Below are 20,272 nucleotides of genomic sequence, written 5' to 3'. Positions count from 1 at the left end.
TTGTTACGACAGCCTTTAAATTTTACTCTGGTGTTTTACGCTAATTTTCGTTCATTTAAAATTTATTAGACCGTTTTCACTGTCACGCAACAAAAAAATAAAACGAAAACCATCCAATGGAAAAAGCTATGAAATTATGATGTTATAGAAGATAACTAAATAAGACACTTCTCCAAGTTTTAGGCATGTGCGTTTCTCCAAACTTCAGATATTCGTCGAAATGTTTCGCAGATATTTACAGAGCCCAGTGTGAAAACGCCATGTTGGTGTACTTCCGTGGTACACCAATATGGCGGCCGGAAAATAGTGCAAACATCTGGAACTTACTTTGGCTTTCGAGGTGACTGATTATCAGTACTGATCAAACAAGCATTTACATAAGCACTTTTCATAATGCTCTAACTTCTAAAAAGGCTCAAAATCACGAGATAAGTATATATTTTTCGACAAACTCGATCGTAAGCCTCGTGTCACGCACCTCCATAATCCTGAAATTCAAAATGCTCTGGATTCCAAACGAAGCACGCTATTGAGCTGTAAAATTGTAAACAGATATAAATATACCGCCTCTTATGCCTGACGAGGATAAAAACTTTGGTGGCTCTTTAGTTTTGGATTTTAAAAAGTGATGACGTCACGTGAAAACGATCTATAATACTTTGCAGCAGCAAACATGGCAATTCAGCTTTTCACGATAACTTTGTAACTTGATACTTTTGTTTTCCTCGAATTGGTATGTAAAATGAAACCCTTGTTTTGTCCAGAACACGTCGATGATGTGCTTGTTTTTTCTTCCACCGCTGGAGATAAAGAAAGTTATACATCTGATGAAGAAATGCAAGAGAAACGATTTTGTTTTACTCAAAACGTAAATTTTCTTTTTACCGATAACAAGAGTAATGGTAATAAGACTGAATGGAGTCATAAGAGTGATAACAAAATCGGACGACCGCGCAGCGGGAGTCCGATTTGTTTATCACGAGTATGATTACAGACCGAATTGGACGACACGAAGTCTTATTACCAATTAACCATAAAAAATTACAATTTCCGAGAAAAGAAAAATAGCCAAGTTATGAAAGCAAGGGAAAATTTGCATTAGAGTACCAACAAAGGAGATGTAAACATTCTTAGGCCACCGCGCCTCCTACCGGCAATTAGGAGCCAAAAACACAAAAGCAAGCGCACGCACGCACGTAGCTACAACTTTGAATGTGGTTGGCTGATTTAAACTACAACTTTGAATGTGATTGGCTTATTGAACTGTCCAATAACAAACTGTCCAATAACACTGTCCGATAACAACTTGGCAAGTGAATTAGTGGAAAATAGGAGCATTTTAAACCAATCAAAATCGAGGAAATTGTAATTTTTATGATTAAAGCAAGAAATTAAAGAAAAGCCGCTTAGGAGAAGCTATACGTTTCCGTTCTTTATTTGAACCCTGACAAACACACTATTTTAATTTGAAAACAGCAGATGGTATTTGTTGAACCGACCTATGGGTAATTCGAAAAGATACGCAGCCACAGTAACGTTTCAGTTTTGAACTAAAAAGGGTGAAGTGGCGCTACCAGAAAAAACTCGGTCACGTAACATGGCACAAAAAATCGCATGGAAACATAGCATTAACGATGCTAGAACGCATGCGACTTACATGTTGGGTTCTACAATACTCCCTCCATCCTCGTCCAACACTGTCGAACAGATACGACCCGGGAATGGCTGAAAAAGACCCCTACGACTCGTACGACCCGTACAGGTCGTGAAACAATGGTTTACGAGTCGTTCAGTTGGTGACCTGTATGTCATTAGAGAGACTTAAAGTGTGTATACAAGTCCACGACCCGTACGACTCGTACGACTCGTACTGGTCGTGAAACAATGGTTTACGAGTCATACAGTTGGTGAACTGCATACATAATTACATACGAATGATAAGTGAGACAAACATGCTAAGGACAATGTATGTTCCTCGTTCTGAAAACGTGAATGCCCCAAAGCGCAAAATGCGATGAATATTCTTTGTTCTTAAAGCGTGAGAGCCCATTAGCGCTATAGACAGTGTATACTCTTCAGAGTCCTAAAGCGGGAGAATCCAAAAGCGCTGATTAGAGTGTATATTCCTCGTTCTAAACGTCAATTCCCAAAGCGCAAAACACAATGAATATTCTTTGTTCTCGAAGCATGAGAACCCAGTAGCACCATATACAGTGTATACTCTTCGGAGTCCTAAAGCTGGAGAGTACAATAGCGCTGATTAGAATGTATCAGTCCTCGTTCTGAAAACGTGAATACCCCAAAGCGCTCGTCGGAGTCCCTAAAGCGGGCGAGTCGAAAAGCGTTATTTAATTATAATGTACAGGGTGTTTCAAAAGTTCGTTCCGATTTGTTTTCTTCTAACGTTTCATTATTTATTAACCTACCTCTTTGAAAATTAGGTACATTATTTTTGGCTTACTTTTCATTCAATCATTCAAATTATTAATAACCAGAATGCCCGCCTTTATTTTTAATGACATTTTCTAAGCGCCTAGGCATAGAATGTGCGAGTTCCTTTAGCGACTCAAGAGTCACATTTTTCCATGCAAAGCGTATCGCCTTTTCAGCTCTTTCATCGTTTTGGGGGCTTGATCTTTGAAGGTTTTCTCGTCAATGATACTCCAGATGTTCGCAATGGGATTGAGATCAGGAGAGTTCGCTGGTCAGCCATCCTTGGCTATAAAGTTTGGCAAATTCTTTTGACACCGTCTGAGTTGCCTTTGAAGTATGAGCCGGTGCTCCATCCTGAACAAATGTCATCTCTTTCTTTGAGCTAAACAACTTCCTGTTTATCGGGCCACTTGTCACCTGAAGCCTTGATGTTAACGGTTTCACTTCTTTCTCAAGGATTTGGGTAATGTAGCACTCAGAAGTTAAGGTCATTCCCCTGAAATAAAACTGTCAATAGATTTTTGCTCAAACTTTGTCCACTGAATATTTATCATATGAGAACTTTAATTATAAAACTAGAAGTATTCATAGATTATGAGTGCGTTCGTGTAAAGGTGTTTAGGCAAGGTTGACATTCTGGTCTATTGGAAAGGTGTAGAGGTACATGCAAAGCTAATGAATTTGGGTAGGCCATAGGAACAAATATGTTGTGTAGCACATTTGCATATGTTTACTTTAGAAAAGGGTGATGTTAGATTAGCTTAGCTCTGGTTCGTCATTCGTGAGGTACCACGTGTAGTTTGTTTTGTGGTAAGTTTGTCAGGGTATATGGTAAATTGTTGTACATACCTGAAAGATTGTTATAAGGACAGAATTGGTTATTAATGGTAATTGCAGAAGAGCAGTTAAGACAATTATCGCAGTCTAAAAGTGAAGTTAACGAGTATTTTTAATTGTGAGTTTAAACTTGAACTGCACAACTTGAACAAAATAACGAACAGTAGAGTAGTTATCACTGAGGGTGAATTCCAAAAGTATTTGTATAGTTTACATTGAACTATAACTCAACAACTTAAACAAGACAATATGTATTATGCTCATTTTGTATGGTGGAAATTGACTTGTTGACAAGTCAGGCTTAGTTTAAAAGGTAGCAGAGAAACCTTTTGTGATATAGAAAAGTGTTATTGTCAGTTACTCTACTATAATTAGTGGGAGTGATATTATAGGTCTTGAAATTAAAGTACAATATCTTCCAAACTTTGTCTCCTTTTTTGCAAGAAGTACTTTGGTGAACTACTACTGCCACAGTTACTGAGGGGCACTGTTGACACATAGTGAAACCCATTTATATATCCAAGTAATATCACTGTTTGCTTTTTCTCATGATATGTAGTTAATGCATGATAAATAATTGTACCATCAGGTTTATTAAAATCAGACTCAGTAATATGAATGACACAGTTGTGTGAGTTTGCTATTGCCTGAATAATTACATTGTCACACCATGTGCCTGCATTTGACATTTGTTTTACATAATTTTCCCAAGTGTCATCAACAATACTTTCAGCATACAACTCTGGGTGATTATTTAAATGGGCTATTCCCGGCAAACGAATTTGAAAGTGTAAATCAGGAGTTCCATAAAGCTGATGGGAAAATGATTTGAAAAAACAATCACCACTGCCACCAACATCATGTGGCATTAAACTGATGTGTTTAAGTTTATCAGATAGATGATCCCAGGGCAAGTTGCCTCTAACATTCTCATCGGGAAAAACACCTTTTAAAGTAGACGTAATTGCCGAATTGACATGTAGCTGTGATTTTAATGCTGGCAGTGACACACACTCTCTCGGTGTTTGTCAGAGTTGTACGAAGTGACACGTACACGACATATTTTCAAATTCTAAAGAAAAAAACATATTTACTGAAGAAATTTTCACGTTCATGCCACTTGCACAAATACTTGTAATTGCAACATAGAAATCTAATGAATGAATCGTGTGGAACACTATTTTTCAGAATAATTCGATTTTTTGTCTGACTAATTTTGTCTTCAAAACTTTTTAAAGAACTCTGCGAACAGGAATCCGAGAAGGTTCTCTATCCCTTGTTCCTCTCTGATTTTCTCTTGTAACAGACCGGATTGTCTTACAATGTGTAAAATCCCTTGCAATTACAGATAAACAATTACTCTTTTCAATTATTTTTATTTCTTGGCCTTCTTCAGCATTACAGTTAGCATTACATCCACACAATCTTGATTCCTTTTCATATTCAAGGCAAAGAAAACTATTCACCGAGGCCTTAACGGGAAGTCGTGTATGACTTGCATTAACAAATTTTCCGGACATATGACGAAAAATCGTGGCTAAATTCCGAGCTACATAATTCGCATGGTTAGATTTGCGACCAGAAATCATGGCTAAATGCCGAGCTACATAACTCAGATGGTTAGATTTGCGACCAGAAATCATGGCCAATTTTCGAACTAAACCACTCGGTGAGTTAAATTTCTGACCACAAATGATTGCCAGTTTTGGAACAACACCACTCGGTGAGTTAAATTTCTGACCACAAATCATGGCCAGTTTTGGAACAACACCACTTGGTGAGTTAAATTTCTGACCACAAATGATGGCCGCTTTCCGAGCTACACAACTCGGCAAGTTAGATTTCTGACCACAAATTATGGCCAATTTTCGAACTACACCACTCGGTGAGTTAAATTTATGAAAACAAATCACGGCCGCTTTCCGAGCCACACAACTCGGCAAGTTAGATTTCTGACAACAAAGCTCAGGCAGAGGAGCGAAATAACGCAGTTGAAGTTGAGCTTCGTCAACGCAGTTGTTTGTTGCTGACGACGGGCGATTTCGTCTAACAGGGCCAAACTCTACTTTCGCATCAGAAGGCATACTTTACATACCTCCTTAAGGCATCGATAAATGTTAACAGTGATATCTTTTAGTCTCATGATATCCAGTCAGAAAGACTTGAAAAGAAAATTGACTACTTACAGCTTCCAAATTAGTGTAAATGTCCACAAAAACCCGCACTTGAACGAAACAAAGACCCGCACTCGAAAGAAATGTACAGCACATGGTTTGGCGATGATGTCATTCGTTTTGCCCGTGCTGCGGGGCGGCTAAATCGGTGTCGCAACTTCGGACGAAGGTCCACCGTCCCATGAAACTCGACTCAAGTCTGCATTAGGACTGCGTTCTGCGAACGCATTAAAAAAAGGGGGGGGTGCCCATGCTCTTTAAGGAGCAGTGAGGCATTGAAAATTTCCCATTTTGGCATTATTTAATGCTTATTACAAGAACGCCGTTCCAAGTTATTGTAAAATCTTTGTGAGCCCAGACTCATGAAAACACGCCTCAAACTACAGTTAATACTTGTGTCGGACACAAATAAACTTTTTTAAGTTTGAGTTTTGACAGACAGCTGAATCCTTGTTAAAATATTGGCACCAAATTGCTTGTCACCGCTATCAGACTGCAAAATAGAAAAGACTACAGTGCAGCTGCTATTTTCCTTATTTCTTCAATTTTCAGCAATAGAAATCAGGTCAGTCTTTTCTCATGCAAAGCTAATGATTAGTTGATTAAAACGACCGGAAAAAAATTGGGGTGCCCGAGCTCGTTAGTGAGCTATAGCCATTTTTCAACGGACAGAACTAAATATCACGTGGGCAAATCCGCCATGTTTTCAATGTGCGCGTGCACGAGCGCGCGCCAGTGACGCCATAAATTATGCGCAGTAAGGATGCGCAATGCAAATGTGAGGAATCCTCTTAAGGTTTGGCCTGTGGGTAGAAAGTAACTTTGTGAACCCACGACCCGTCATGCCATCCCAAACCATCACCTTCGCACTTTGCTTCACTTGGAAAGCTTGAGGAACATCACATTCCTGCAAGCCCCATACGATATCGTTTTTTGGATTAGAGTACTGGAAAAGATATTTAGGACACTTATCTGTAAATTAAAAATTGTCCCAATCTTCTGCTGTCAGCTTTGCGTATTTCTTGGCGAATCTCTAGAATCTCAAACCTGCTTTCCTTTGCTTTTCGCTCAACAAAGGTATTTTCTTTCGCTTGAAAACCTTCCATCCTTTCCTAGTCATGTATCTCCACACCGTCATGCTCGAAACTTCGATGTTTTTCTGCTGAAGATTCTTAGCAATCTTCCTTGTTGAATTGTTCAGTTTGTACTTCACTTTCTCGATTGAATTTTGAGCACAATTGGTCAAAACAGACGATCGTCCGCTTCTTGGTTTGTCTTTGAAGCACTCTCTTTTCGATCACTTGTTCACCCAACGTTCCGTCTTGTTAAATAATTTAGCGATTTCTTTGACTAAATGACAAAATGATCGTAATATGGCTGCTTGAGCTCTAGCATAAGCAATGTCTGACTTCATTTTCGAGGCAGAGAAAACAGAACGTTCAGGAAAAAAATCAGAGAATTACAACAAATTCGAGAAAGGAACAACATACACAAAGGACGCGAAAAAATGTCGGGAAAACGCACGTGTACACATTTGGCACGAAAATCGAAACAAAGACATCTAATAGACAAGTAAAATTGTTATAGATCGTTTTCACGTGACGTCATCACTTTCGAAAGTCCAAAACTAAAGAGCCACCAAAATTTTTATCTTCATTAGGCATAAGAGGCAGTATATTTATATCTGTTTACAATTTTACAGCTCAATAGCGTGCTTCGTTTGGAATCCAGAGCATTTGAATTTCAGGGTTATGGAGGTGCGTGGCACAAGGCTACGATCGGGTTTGTCGAAAAATATATACTTATCTCATGATTTTGAGCCTTTTTAGAAGTTAGAGCATTATGAAAAGTGCTTATGTAAATGCTTGTTTGATCAGTACTGATAATCAGTCGCCTAGATAGCCAAAGTAAGTTCCAGATGTTTACACTATTTTCCGGCCGCCATATTGGTGTACCACGGAGGTACACCAACATGGCGTTTTCATACTGGGCTCTGCAAATATCTGCGAAACATTTCCACGAATATCTGAAGTTTGGGGAAACGCACAGGCCTAAAACTTGGAGAAGTGTCTTATTTAGTTATCTTCTATAACATCGTAAGTTCATAGCTTTTTCCACTGGATGGTTTTCGATTTATTTTTTTATTGCGTGACAGTAAAAACGATCTATTGCCAGCAATTTTAATAAATTCTCTACCTCAATTTATTGAAAAAGTTCTAACAAACAATTGATTTGGTTAAAAAATTAACAACTTTAAATCGGAACAAACTTTTGAAACACCCTAATTCCTCGTTCTAAAAACGTGAACTCCCCTAAGCGCAAGACACAATGAATATTCTTTGTTCTCAAAGCGTGAGAGCCCAAGAGCGCTATATACGAGTCGTGCGAAAAGGAAGACGCCATCATACGAGTCGTGTCAGTTCGTGTATTTTTGAACAACCCTCAGTTCATGCTATTCATCATGTTTTGCGCTTTGGGGAATTCGTGTTTTTAGAATGAAGAATATACATTCTAATCGTGCTCGTAATTTCACTTGCGCGATTACTGCCTGAATTGTACTACACTCTGTCCAATTACTGTTACTAATTAGCGCTTTTGGACTCTCCCACTTTGGGACTCCGAAGAGTATACACTGTATATAGCACTGCTGGGCTCTCACGCTTTGAGAACAAAGGATAGTCATCCAGTTTTGCGCTTTTGGGCATTCACGTTTAGAACGAAGAATAAACATTCTAATTATCGCTTAGAACCCTCCCGATCCAGGGACTCCGACGGGTATACACTGTATTTAGCACTTTTCGGCTGTACTTTGTCACGCTTTGAGAGCAAAAATATTCATCGTGTTTCGCGCTTTGGGGCATTCACGTTTTCAGAACGAGGAATATACATTCGAATGAGCGCTCCTTAAATACAAAAAAAAAATTCTAATTAGCGCTATTGGACTCTCCCGCTTTAGGACTCCGACGAGTATACATTGTATGTAGCGCTTTTTCGCTCTCACGCTTTCAGAACGAAGGATATTCATCGTGTTTTGCGCTGTGGGGCGTTCACATTTTTAAAACGAGGAATATACATTCTTATTAGAGCTATTGGACTCTCCCGCTTTAGGCCTCCGAAGAGTATACACTGTATATAGCGTTCTTGGGCTCTCACGCTTTGAGAACGAAGAATATTCATCCTGTTTTGCGCTTTGGGGAATTTACGTTTTTAGAACGAGGAATGTACATTTTAATTAGCGCTATTGGATTCTCACGCTTTGAGAACGAAGAATATTCATCGTGTTTTGCGCTTTGAGGCATTTACGTTTCTAGAACGAGGAATATATACATTCTAATTAGCGCTATTGCATAGACTGGGCGCCCTTTGTAAAAAAAAAATGATTTAGCTTAATTTTGTCATTTTCTCGTTATTTACTTAATAACGTTTTGTGATATGATATCATACGTTAGTGATTTGATATAATAAATCCTGATTTCAAATCATGCGGTTATGATTTGATATAATAAAATATTATTTCAAATCATGAGTTTATGATTTGGTATAATAAATTCTGATTTCAAATCATGAGTTTATGATTTGATATAATAAATTCTGATTTCAAATCATATGTGTATGATTTGAAATAATAAATTCTGATTTCAGATCTTGCACTTATTACTAGGCTCTTACCGATAGTGCTAGCACTTTTTTGGCATTATTTGACTTCGCGAGCATTTATTTTTTTTACATTTTATCCCAAGAAGCACTGCTAGCATTATTTTGGATTTTCGACTGATTATTTGTATAATTTTGTGTTAAAAAGCACAATCTGACTTTATTTATGGCGTCCAAAGCCTCCCAGATGCATTTTGCCCTCATTTTAGTCAAAGGAGCCGAGGAGACCTGGGGAACAGGTTTGATAGGTCAGCGGTTGCTGTGACATGTTGCGTGACATATCGTTACATCGTTACGTCATTTAGTTCCCGTATGTTAGATGGCGTCAGTTCCATGTGGACTTCACTTGAAATAAAGCCTGTGCTTGTGTTTTCTTGCCGGACTTCTGTTGTCCCGTCTTTCTTGAGTTTAGCTGATTGATACATGGTGGCAGCGGTTGAGAATCTGCTCAGAACCGCTGCAAGTCATGCCTGCAACCGGAGTTGAAGCTGACGCCGTTTCTGCACAAACCTTGAGCGCTGCTCAACCGAATCGCCCGCCATTACCACATGTAAAACCTCCTGCTCCACTCAACCTTGCGGACTGTTCGCCGAAAAAGTGGAAATTATGGAAACAAACCTGGATTAACTACGCGGTTGTAGCGTAGATTACCAGCCAAGATGCTCAATATCAAAAAGCCCTTTTTCTCTGTACCATCGGTCAAGGTGCATTGGAGATCTTCAACGCCTTTCGGTACAACACCGGCGAAGACCCCGAAAAGGTCGACACCATAATAGCCAAGTTTGACGAGTACTTCACGGGTGAAGTCAACGAGACGTATGAACGCTTCAAGTTCAACCAAAGAAATCAAGAAGTCGGCGAAAGCTTCGATGCATACCTGATCGCACTACGAAACATGGCTGAAACATGTAACTTTTGCACTTGCCCTCGAATGACTGATTCTCTTCTTCGAGACCGTATTGTTCTCGGCATCAGAAATGGCGATGCCAGAAAAAGGCTCCTTCAAGAACGAAAGCTGGATTTAACGAGATGTATTGATATTTGCCGCACATCTGAAAGTGCCACAACTCAACTGCAGGCAATTGGTGCGAGTGAAAAAGTTGAGGAAGTCCACTGGGTAAACCAATCACGTAGAGCGAATGGCAAACGGAGTGACCCCCCTGAACCATCATCTGACAGGAAAACCACGCAGTCACGAAAGCTCAAGTGCAAATTCTGCTTGCAGACTCATGTTCTGAAAAAAGAATTGTGTCCTGCATGGGGTAAACGGTGCAATGCATGCGGGAAAATGAATCACTGGAAGGGCTCTGTGGTCTGTGAGACGAAAGGAAAGGTGCACCTAGTGAATTAGGACTGTGACTCCTCTGACTCCGACTCGGATGTGGCCTCTGTAAAGACCCTTAATGCTTTTGTCAATGGTGTTGCATCTAGGAAGGATAAGCCAATCTATTGTGAAATGAACATTAACTCCAGCCCAGTCAAACTGCAAATAGACTGTGGAGCTACTGTCAGCATCATTCCCAGAAATTGCATAGGCAACAGTGAAATTCAGCCATCCAACATTTCCCTCGAAATGTGGAACAAAGCAAAAATGAAAGCACTTGGTACCTGTAAACTCCTCCTAGAGAACCCCAAAACCTCTAAGAAGTACATGGTGAAGTTTGTTGTTGTTGAAGCTGAACTAACCCCACTGCTGAGTCGCAAGGCAGCTGAGAAGATGAAGCTGATCACAGTCAACTATGATAAGTTTGAAAGTGTTAATGGAGTAGTTGAAGGCCAGCAAGACGTCTTAAAAGCTTTTCCTGATGTATTCAATGGCGACATTGGCACCTTATCTGGCTCTGTACGTCTGACCATCAAGCCGGATGCAGAGCCGGTACTTCGTCCACCGAAAAGGCTGCCTGTTGAGCTGCGAGACCAGGTTAAGCAGGAGCTTGACAGACTGGTCGGGGTAGGAGTTCTCGCTCCCGTAGATGAACCCACCGACTGGGTAAATCAGATGGCAATTGCAACCAAAAAGGATGGAAGTCTTCGGATCTGCATAGATCCACGATCCCTTAACCTCGCGTTAAAGCGGGAACACTACCAGCTTCCTGTACTGGATGACATCCTCCCTGACCTTGCAAAGGCGAAAGTTTTCAGCAAAGTTGATCTGAGTCATGGTTATTGGGACTGTACCTTGGAAGAAGAGTCCAGTCTGCTTACCACTTTCTCGACCCCATTCGGGAGGTACAGGTGGAGACGTCTTCCCTTTGGACTCTCTGTTAGCTCTGAGATCTTCCAAAAACGACTCCATCAAGCCCTGGAAGGACTGGTGGGTGTTGCCTGTATAGCTGATGACATATTGATCTATGGTGTTGGAGACACCATTGAGGATGCCACGCAGGACCATGACAGAAACCTCACATCACTCTTCCAGCGCTGCGAAGAGAAATCCATCCGCCTCAACAAGGAGAAAGTGACCCTGAGAGTGAAACAACTGGATTTCATGGGGCACCAACTCACTACAGAGGGTCTGAAACCAGATCCAAGTAAGGTAGAAGCTATCCTAAAGCTGCAAACACCAAAGACCAAGGAGGACATTGAAAGACTTAACGGAACTGTTAATTATCTTGCAAAATTCCTTCCAAAGCTTTCCCAAGTAATGGAACCACTCAGAAGACTTACACAAAAGGGAGTCGAATGGTACTGGGGCGATGCTGAAGACAAAGCTTTCAATGAAGTGAAACAACTAGTCACCCAGGCTCCAATCCTTGCCTACTACAGTCCTGACAAAGAGCTTGTTATACAGTGTGATGCCAGCAGCCTGGGAATTGGTGCCGCACTTATGCAAGAAGGTCGACCACTGGCATACGCTAGCAGAGCACTTACAGATCCTGAGGCCCGTTATGCCACCATAGAAAAGGAGATGCTTGCTATTGTCTTTGCACTGGAGAAGTGGCACCACTTTGCCTTTGGTCGCCGGGTAGTTGTCAGATCGGACCACAAGCCACTTGAAGCCATCACCAAAAAACCGCTTGACAGGGCACCGAAACGTCTACAAGGCATGTTGCTCAGAAGTCTGGCCTATGACATAGAAGTGTAGTATTCTCCGGGTCACACACAGCACTTGGCAGACATGATGAGCCGATCATACCTACCAGCTGATGGCCAAGAAACCTGCAATGAATTTGAAGTTGTCAATGCCGTCCAATTCCTGCCCATTGGACAAGGGAAGTTACAGAAGTTTCGAGTGGAGACTGAACAAGACGACACCTTACAAGCCCTGAAGAGCACCATACTGAAAGGCTGGCCTGAGGACAAGTCCAACGTTCCTTCCCAACTGGTCCCCTACTACAGCATGAGAGATGAGCTTAGCATTTATGATGGGCTCGTTTTCAAAGGTGAGCGCCTTGTTGTACCCCAGGGACTTAGGGCCGAAGTAAAGAGAGACATACATGCATCCCATGCTGGTGTTGAAGGCTGTCTCAGGAGGGCACGGGAAAGTGTGTATTGGCCTGGCATGAACTCTGAACTCAGACACTGGATTTCAACCTGCGAGCCCTGTAGGCTGTTTGAAATCTCGCATGGCAAAGAGACCCTCATGTCCCATGAAGTGCCACAGAGGCCGTGGGAGAAAGTAGCTGTTGATCTATTCTCCCTGAACCAGACAGACTACCTGGTGACAGTGGATTACTATAGTGGCTATTGGGAACTGGACAAGCTGCACCGTGTAGATGCTGAGACTGTGGTGAAGAAACTCAAGGCTCATTTTGCCAGACATGGCAGTCCATGTCAGCTCGTAAGTGACAATGGCGCTCAATTTACAGCTGCAGAATTCAAGAGAATGACAAAGACCTGGGACATTGAGCATAGTGTTACATCCCCCTACAACAGCAAAGCCAATGGCAAGGTAGAGGCAGCTGTCAAATCTGCCAAACGACTGCTTCGCAAGACTGCCAAAGCTGGAGACGATTTCTACTTGGGGCTCCTTGCTGAACGCAACACCCCATCACAAGGCATTGGAAGCAGTCCAGTCCAGAGGCTCATGAATAGAAGAACAAGAACTCTACTGCCTACAACTAGCACCCTGTTGGAGCCAAGGACACTCAACTCGGCTCACGAGAGAGAGAAATTGAAGGAAGTCCAGCAAAGGCAAGCCCGGTATTACAACACCAACGCCCGAGATCTACCCCCTCTGAGCGAGGGTGACACTGTGCGAATGAAGCCGTTTGTACTGGGAAAAAAAGAGTGGAAGAAGGGAGTTGTCGTGGAAAGGCTCGATGAGAGGTCATATGAAGTGGAGACAGGAGATGGGACGTCTTACAGACGAAACAGAGTTCATCTGAAGAGAACCAATGAGCTGCCTCCTGAGGTTACTACTAATTTACCACCACAAGTCTCAAACACTCCTGACACAACCAGTGACTCAACTTGTCAAGGAGAGTCAAGCAGCACCCTGGATACCGGTACTTCCCTTGTTGAACTCAACCGAGAGATAGCTGAGTCGGACTGTGGTGTGATAACAAGGACCCGCTCAGGACGGATTGTAAAAAGACCATCCTATCTCGCAGATTACAATACTTGACTGTCATGCTTCTTGGCCTCAGTTACTGAACCTTGAGTACTGAACACTGAACCTAACTTTAGCATCGCATGTTTGATTAGTTTGTTGAACACTTGTTATGGTTCACTATTATTGAACATTGACATTTGAATACTAAAGAGACTTAATAGAACTTGCTGTGTGGCTACAAGGCCAGGCCCATGATCATTGGACTTTGAAGGGGTTATAGACATTGAACACTTGCCAATGAACATTTATTATGCTAGATTTGCATGGCTCATTATTTTCTTATTTTATTTTATTTCATATTTCATTTTTACTTGCTTTTTCTATATTGGGGGAGATGTGACATGTTGCGTGACATATCGTTACATCGTTACGTCATTTAGTTCCCGTATGTTAGATGGCGTCAGTTCCATGTGGACTTCACTTGAAATAAAGCCTGTGCTTGTGTTTTCTTGCCGGACTTCTGTTGTCCCGTCTTTCTTGAGTTTAGCTGATTGATACAGTTGCCTTCTAGAAAACCAGTCCATCACACTCGTTCCAAGATGGCGTCATCCACGTTGTCATCGAGGAACAATGGAAGTCAGCCAGAATGGACTAATGGAAAAAAAACATTGATCGTTACATTTTGTTGTTGAAAAATGTAACTGAAAATCTGAAAAATGTAATATTCTATGTTTAAAAAAATCGGGAAAAAGTGAGCATTTTTATGTAACCCACGAGCACTTTTTAAAAAAATTAGCATTATTTTAGCACTTTTTTGGCAAAAAACAAGCACTGCTTTAAGCATTTAATGCTTTTTTTTTACGAACACTATCGGTAAGAGCCTAGTTATTACTTTATGGGGCGTCGTTTGTAAAAAAAAAATGATTTAACTTAATTTTGTCATTTTTTTTCGTTATTTACTAAATAAAATTTTGTGATATGATATCATACGTTAATGATTTGATATAATAAATCCTGATTTCAAATCATGTGCTTATGATTTGATATAATAAATTATTATTTCAAATCATACGTTTATGATTTGGTACTGATAATAAATTCTGATTTAAAATCATAAGTTAATGATTTGATATAATAAATCCTGATTTCAAATCATAAGCTTATGATTTGATATAATAAATCCTGATTTTAAATCATAAGTTTATGATTTGATGTAATAAATTCTGATTTTCAAATCATACGTTTATGATTTGATATAATAAATCCTGATTTCAAATCTTGCGGTTATTATTTATTATTATTTAATGATAACCACTATCTTCAAATCCATGGCACCGCCATGGGTACTAAAATGGCCTCCTCTTATGCTAACCTTTTTCTAGGTTATTTCGAAGCCAACGCTTTGGAAAATGCCCCATTTCAACCCCACACTTGGTTACGATACATCGATGATATTTTTATGATCTGGACCGAAGGTCCAGACAACCTTAAAATTTTCATCGATTATCTTAACAACATTCACTCCACCATTAAATTCACCAGTTCACACTCTTCTACTAACGTACCTTATCTTGACGTTAGTGTCTCTTTGACTAACGACGGTAATATATCTACTACCTCTACACCAAACCTACAGACAAACACCAACATCTACTCTATTCATCTTGTCATCCCTTACATACTAAAAAAGCCATTCCTTTCAGTCTAGCACTCCGCTTACGACGTATCTGTTCTACCGATGCCACGTTTAATACTCGCGCGGCTCAACTTACCACTTACCTCCTTAAACGAGGTTACAACCGTAATTTCGTCACCAAACAAATACGACGAGCACAGGCTGCCCAAGCTCACAATGCGAGGAGTTTTTTTTTTTTTTTGATCTTTATGCGAACGTCCAGCGCGCGTAACGTGACACGGTTACCGCCGACATCTACTATTACATAACGACCGAGTTTGGTTACGCGAAACGTGACCTTCGCCTTGCAGTATGTGGTGGTGTTGTGTTACAACGGTTTGAATTTATAGAGGTTTGTACGGGGAAAAACGGTAATCGACATTATAGCTGAAATTTTCGTATTTTTGCAATAAAAATGACTCACTTCAATGCCTTATTGTCTTTTCTATTGTCATCTCGCTTCTCAGCTCGATCCGAAGCCTTTTAAGCGAGTTATCGCTTAATAGTTTTCCTCTACTAAGAAAGAGTACTCTTTCTTAGTACTCTTTCTTCAGCTATAATGTCGATTACCGTTTTTCCCCGTACAAACCTCTATAAATTCAAACCGTTGTAACACAACACCACCACATACTGCAAGGCGAAGGTCACGTTTCGCGTAACCAAACTCGGTCGTTATGTAATAGTAGATGTCGGCGGTAACCGTGTCACGTTTCGCGCGCTGGACGTTCGCATAAAGATCAAAAAAAAAAATCCTTGCATTGTGAGCTTGGGCCGCCTGTGCGACGAGCCGCCGACATCCCCCGCAGACTCTCGTTACAAACCAAAGACGTCAACAAACGTAAACGTATACCATTTATAACTACCTTCAATCCATCACTCCCTCACATCTCTAACATCATTAAAAAACATTACAATTTGTTGCTCTCTTCTAACCGCTGCAAAAACGTTTTTCAGCATTTGCCTGTTGTAGCCTTCAGACGCTCCCCTAACCTTCGTGACTTACTAGTTACAGCTAAACTCTCTTCTAATTCGTCTAATCCCCAACTACCTTCTGGTTCTTTACGTTGTGGCAAAAACTGTGCTACTTGTCCCTGATATCTGATAATTATCTGATATCTGATAATTAAATTAGTCCTCGTTCATCGGTAAAAATTTGCATTTTTAGTAAAAACAACATCGTTTCTGTTCCGTTTCTTCATCACTACATCAGATATTTAACTTTCTTTCATTTATCTCCAAAAAACAAGGACATCTTCCGTAGGTTTTGGAGAAAACAAGGGTTTCATATTACATGCCTTTGCGAGGAAAACAAAAGTATCAAGTTACAAAGTTGGCGTGAAGAGCTAAATTGTCACGTTTGCTGCTTCAGCGTATTATTGAATTTAAAATGAACGAAAATCAACGTAAAACACCAGTAGTAATTAATTTGTACGCAATTTTTGGACCTTGAATGAAAATACGACCTTGAAACATACACACTGCAAAGGGGAAAAGCCCTAGCAGACTACCAAGGTAGACACAAACCGGAAGTGAACCGAGCAGGGGTGAGTACTTATGGGACTACTGTACCAGAGCTATCAATTGCGCTCTGCACTATCTGAGATTGTCTCACTTGTTTCAGTGAAAGTCAACCATTATATCCAATGTATAAACATCGCATTTATTTGAATCGATTCGATTTTTTTCATTTTTTACGAGACGGTTTTCAAACCGACCTCGAAACTGGCTAATTTGCATTGGCAGACTCTGAAATTTTCCTATAAACGTCGGACGCTGCCAAACCACAGTTTTTTATCGTAACAAGCTGAATGTTTTACATGTAAAAGGTTCATCTTTCTTCGATATTTTAACGCCTTAACAATTTTATTCTGTCAAAGTTTGCCGGAGTTATGAATTTTCTAAAATACCTCCTATCAAACTCCGGAATGTGTGAAGCGTGACATACCTGAAGTTATCAAATCAAATCAAATCAAATCAAATCAAAACTTTATTTATCCAGGGTGACACGTAATAGTTTATCAACTAATAAATTTGTGGCTTTCTCAAATGTATTAAAAGTTAAAAATCTACTATAAACAATAATCAAAGATAATCACTAAAATATCCCAATCTAAAAATTATTATTTAAAAAAGGAGTAAAAATCTTATTCTTGAGCTGACTTACTTTAAAATGTTTCTACAAAGCGTTCTTAAGGATATTTACAGATGAAGAGGCGCGCAGCTTAAGGGGGAGGTGATTCCAACATTTAATAGTCGTTACAGAAAACGTGCGACCTCCCTCTTTCGCTCTATTAAATCTTTTCGGTAAAATGGTAAAATTAGCGCTCTGTGTATTTCTATTGTGCTGGCTGCTATTTAGTCTTAATAAATCGTTTATGTATAACGGGCAAGCACCCATAATCCTTTTATGAGCTATTGTACATCTTTTTATATCAGTCTCGATGTAATATGGAACCCATCCTAAGGTATTAAGTAGATCTACAGTGCTATGGCGTTGTGGGGCGTCAAGGATAATACGAGCACAGCGTTTTTGCAGCCTGAATATCTTACTTATGTTGTCGTGGCTGCAGCAGCTTGTCCATGTTACGCTGCAATATAATATCAATGGCTTAATTAAAGAATTATAATAAAGTATACGCTCTGCTCTTGGGAGATAAGCCTTGATTCTGTTGAATATACCGATACGCTTCGATATCTTCTTACATAAAGAGTCAATATGAATATCGAAACTGAGTTCTTCATCAAGTTCAAGGCCTAGCAGTTAAAAAGCTATCTTCTCAAATGTGGGACCTGATCTAGAAACACATCAATGATGACTCAAAAGTGCTAACATCATTGTAAAAACATATAGAATAAACTTTGTGGGCACCCCGCACTGCGCGTCGTACAGAGCTCCACGATTTTGCCAAATATTCGCCATTTTGATGGTAAACAAAGATAACGGCGGTCCCACCTGTAACCAAAAAACATGAACCGTAAACGATTGGATATAAAATAATCATCACTACAGGTCAAATTGTGGATTTTAAATTAGATTATCCGTGGTTTAGCCGTTGTTTCGGGAAAAATCTACCTTCATGTGGTATTTTAAACAGTAAAAACGATGAAGATTTTTTTCCCATCCATATGCAAATTACATGTACTGTAGCCGGGAGAGTTTTTGTCACGATTAGACGACCAAATGCTTAAACTGATTTCTTTTATGTATTTTTAAAGGCAAATAATTGTTTCTTACCCGATGGAAAAAACTGTCTCAGCCTCCTTGCAAAAGCTATTTTTACCGGTTAGTGAGCTCTTTTTATTTCTCACGGTGCGGTAACGCAATGTTTGCTTTCAAAGCTTCACTTGTTGTTTCACTTTAATTGAATTAAGCCGACGAGCGAGGTTGGCCCTTTTGTCCAAAACTACCTCTTCTCGAGAAATTTCGTAGTACACAAAAATTTCTGCCGCTGAAGTTAATTTAGTTCAAAGGGTTTGCATGAATTTAAATGTCAATGAGGAAAAACTGTTACTGCGTAAAAGAAATTCTCAAAAATATTGTGAAAATGAGAACAAGTTTTATGTCTGAGCAAATAATTCTTTCCTACCCGAGGAAAAATTGTCTCAGCCTCTTTGCAAAAGCTATTCTTATGGTCCCGCGAAATCCGGCCTTAACTAATCTCGGAAAGGGTGCCTCAAACGTCTCTGAACCATCTCGACGGCGTAAAATAAGAAACAGTCCCAAGAGCTTTATAATGTTAAGAAATTGTATTATTACTTGTTTAGAATACTTAGATTTACCGAATAATTCTTTCGATTATTTAACTAAAAGGCAGTCCATTCGTCATTAGACCTGATTTTCAATTGACTCAGTTCAATTGGAGGAGGGGAGGGGTTGCAGGTGAGCATGTAGGTTAATTTTTATTTCCTCATGGTATGCACCAATACAAGCTTTGATTTGATGTTACAAATATAGTGGAATATAACGAGGAGCTTGCACTCTGACTAGCATTCATTCCACTTCGATGAAAATTAACTTCGGTAATCACATTCTTGTAAAAAGCTCATTAGTTGCTCAATCAGGTCTCTCTTCTTGTCTCTTGATTTAAATGGAATTTCAAAATGGCGCAAGATTTGATTAAGCATTGGTACATTAAATTAACTCAATTTATTTTCTTTCGCGCACTCGCACAGATTGAATTAAGGCATCGTAAGACAGAGGGTGTTGTGGCCTCAGTTCCTGAGTAACCTCTTCTATGAGGTACTATCTATCAGTATGTCTGTCCGCGTTGCACCCCGACAGAATAACATGGTTTTCCATGTCCCTCGAGGATCCACAAGGAGTCTGAAGTATTTCGTGAAGTGAACAATTACTTTGCTTAGCCGACATTTTGTACAATTAAGACGAATGAATTGCGGAGAAGATTTTATATGTAATCGAATTAACGTAAAATTAAAGTGCGAATTTTTTATACGCAGTAACATTTTTTCCACTCTGACATTCTGAATTTTGAAACAAATTTTTTTCCGATTGTACCCCCAGCGAAAATAAACTCATGCAAAACGTTTTGAACTAAGGCCCGGTTCATACGTCGCATTTCTGCCGTGTCGAATTCAATTCAATTAAGTGCGGCAGAAATGCGACTGTGGATTCATACGTCGCACTTGTGTCGCACTTAATTCAGAATTTATACCGTCGGGTATGTCGGCCAGCGGAAAATGTTTTAAACGTAGAGTATTCAATATGGTGGACGAAAGTACTGAGCGACGAAGGACTTTGATTTTGCTAAAAATTGTCCGCCAATGGAACGAGAAGGAGAAGGCTGACAACGCAGCAGTATGTGTTGCAATATGTTCAGGTTGCATTGGGTCGAGAATGGCCAAGTTTCTTCTTTTTCTTTGGCAGGAACACATTTACGCATGCTCAATACATTAAGATAATGTATGCATTAGATTCGACACGGCAGAAATTCGACGTCTGAATCGGTGTCGCATTTCTGTCGGATAATGCGACAAGACCAGTCG

Source organism: Orbicella faveolata, unplaced genomic scaffold (genome assembly GCF_042242905.1).
Source record: "Orbicella faveolata isolate gen_17 unplaced genomic scaffold, um_ofav_v1 contig_1, whole genome shotgun sequence".
NCBI classification, from domain to species: domain Eukaryota; kingdom Metazoa; phylum Cnidaria; class Anthozoa; order Scleractinia; family Merulinidae; genus Orbicella; species Orbicella faveolata.
The sequence above is the reverse complement of the archived record's forward strand: the minus strand, read 5'-3'. Positions refer to the sequence as shown.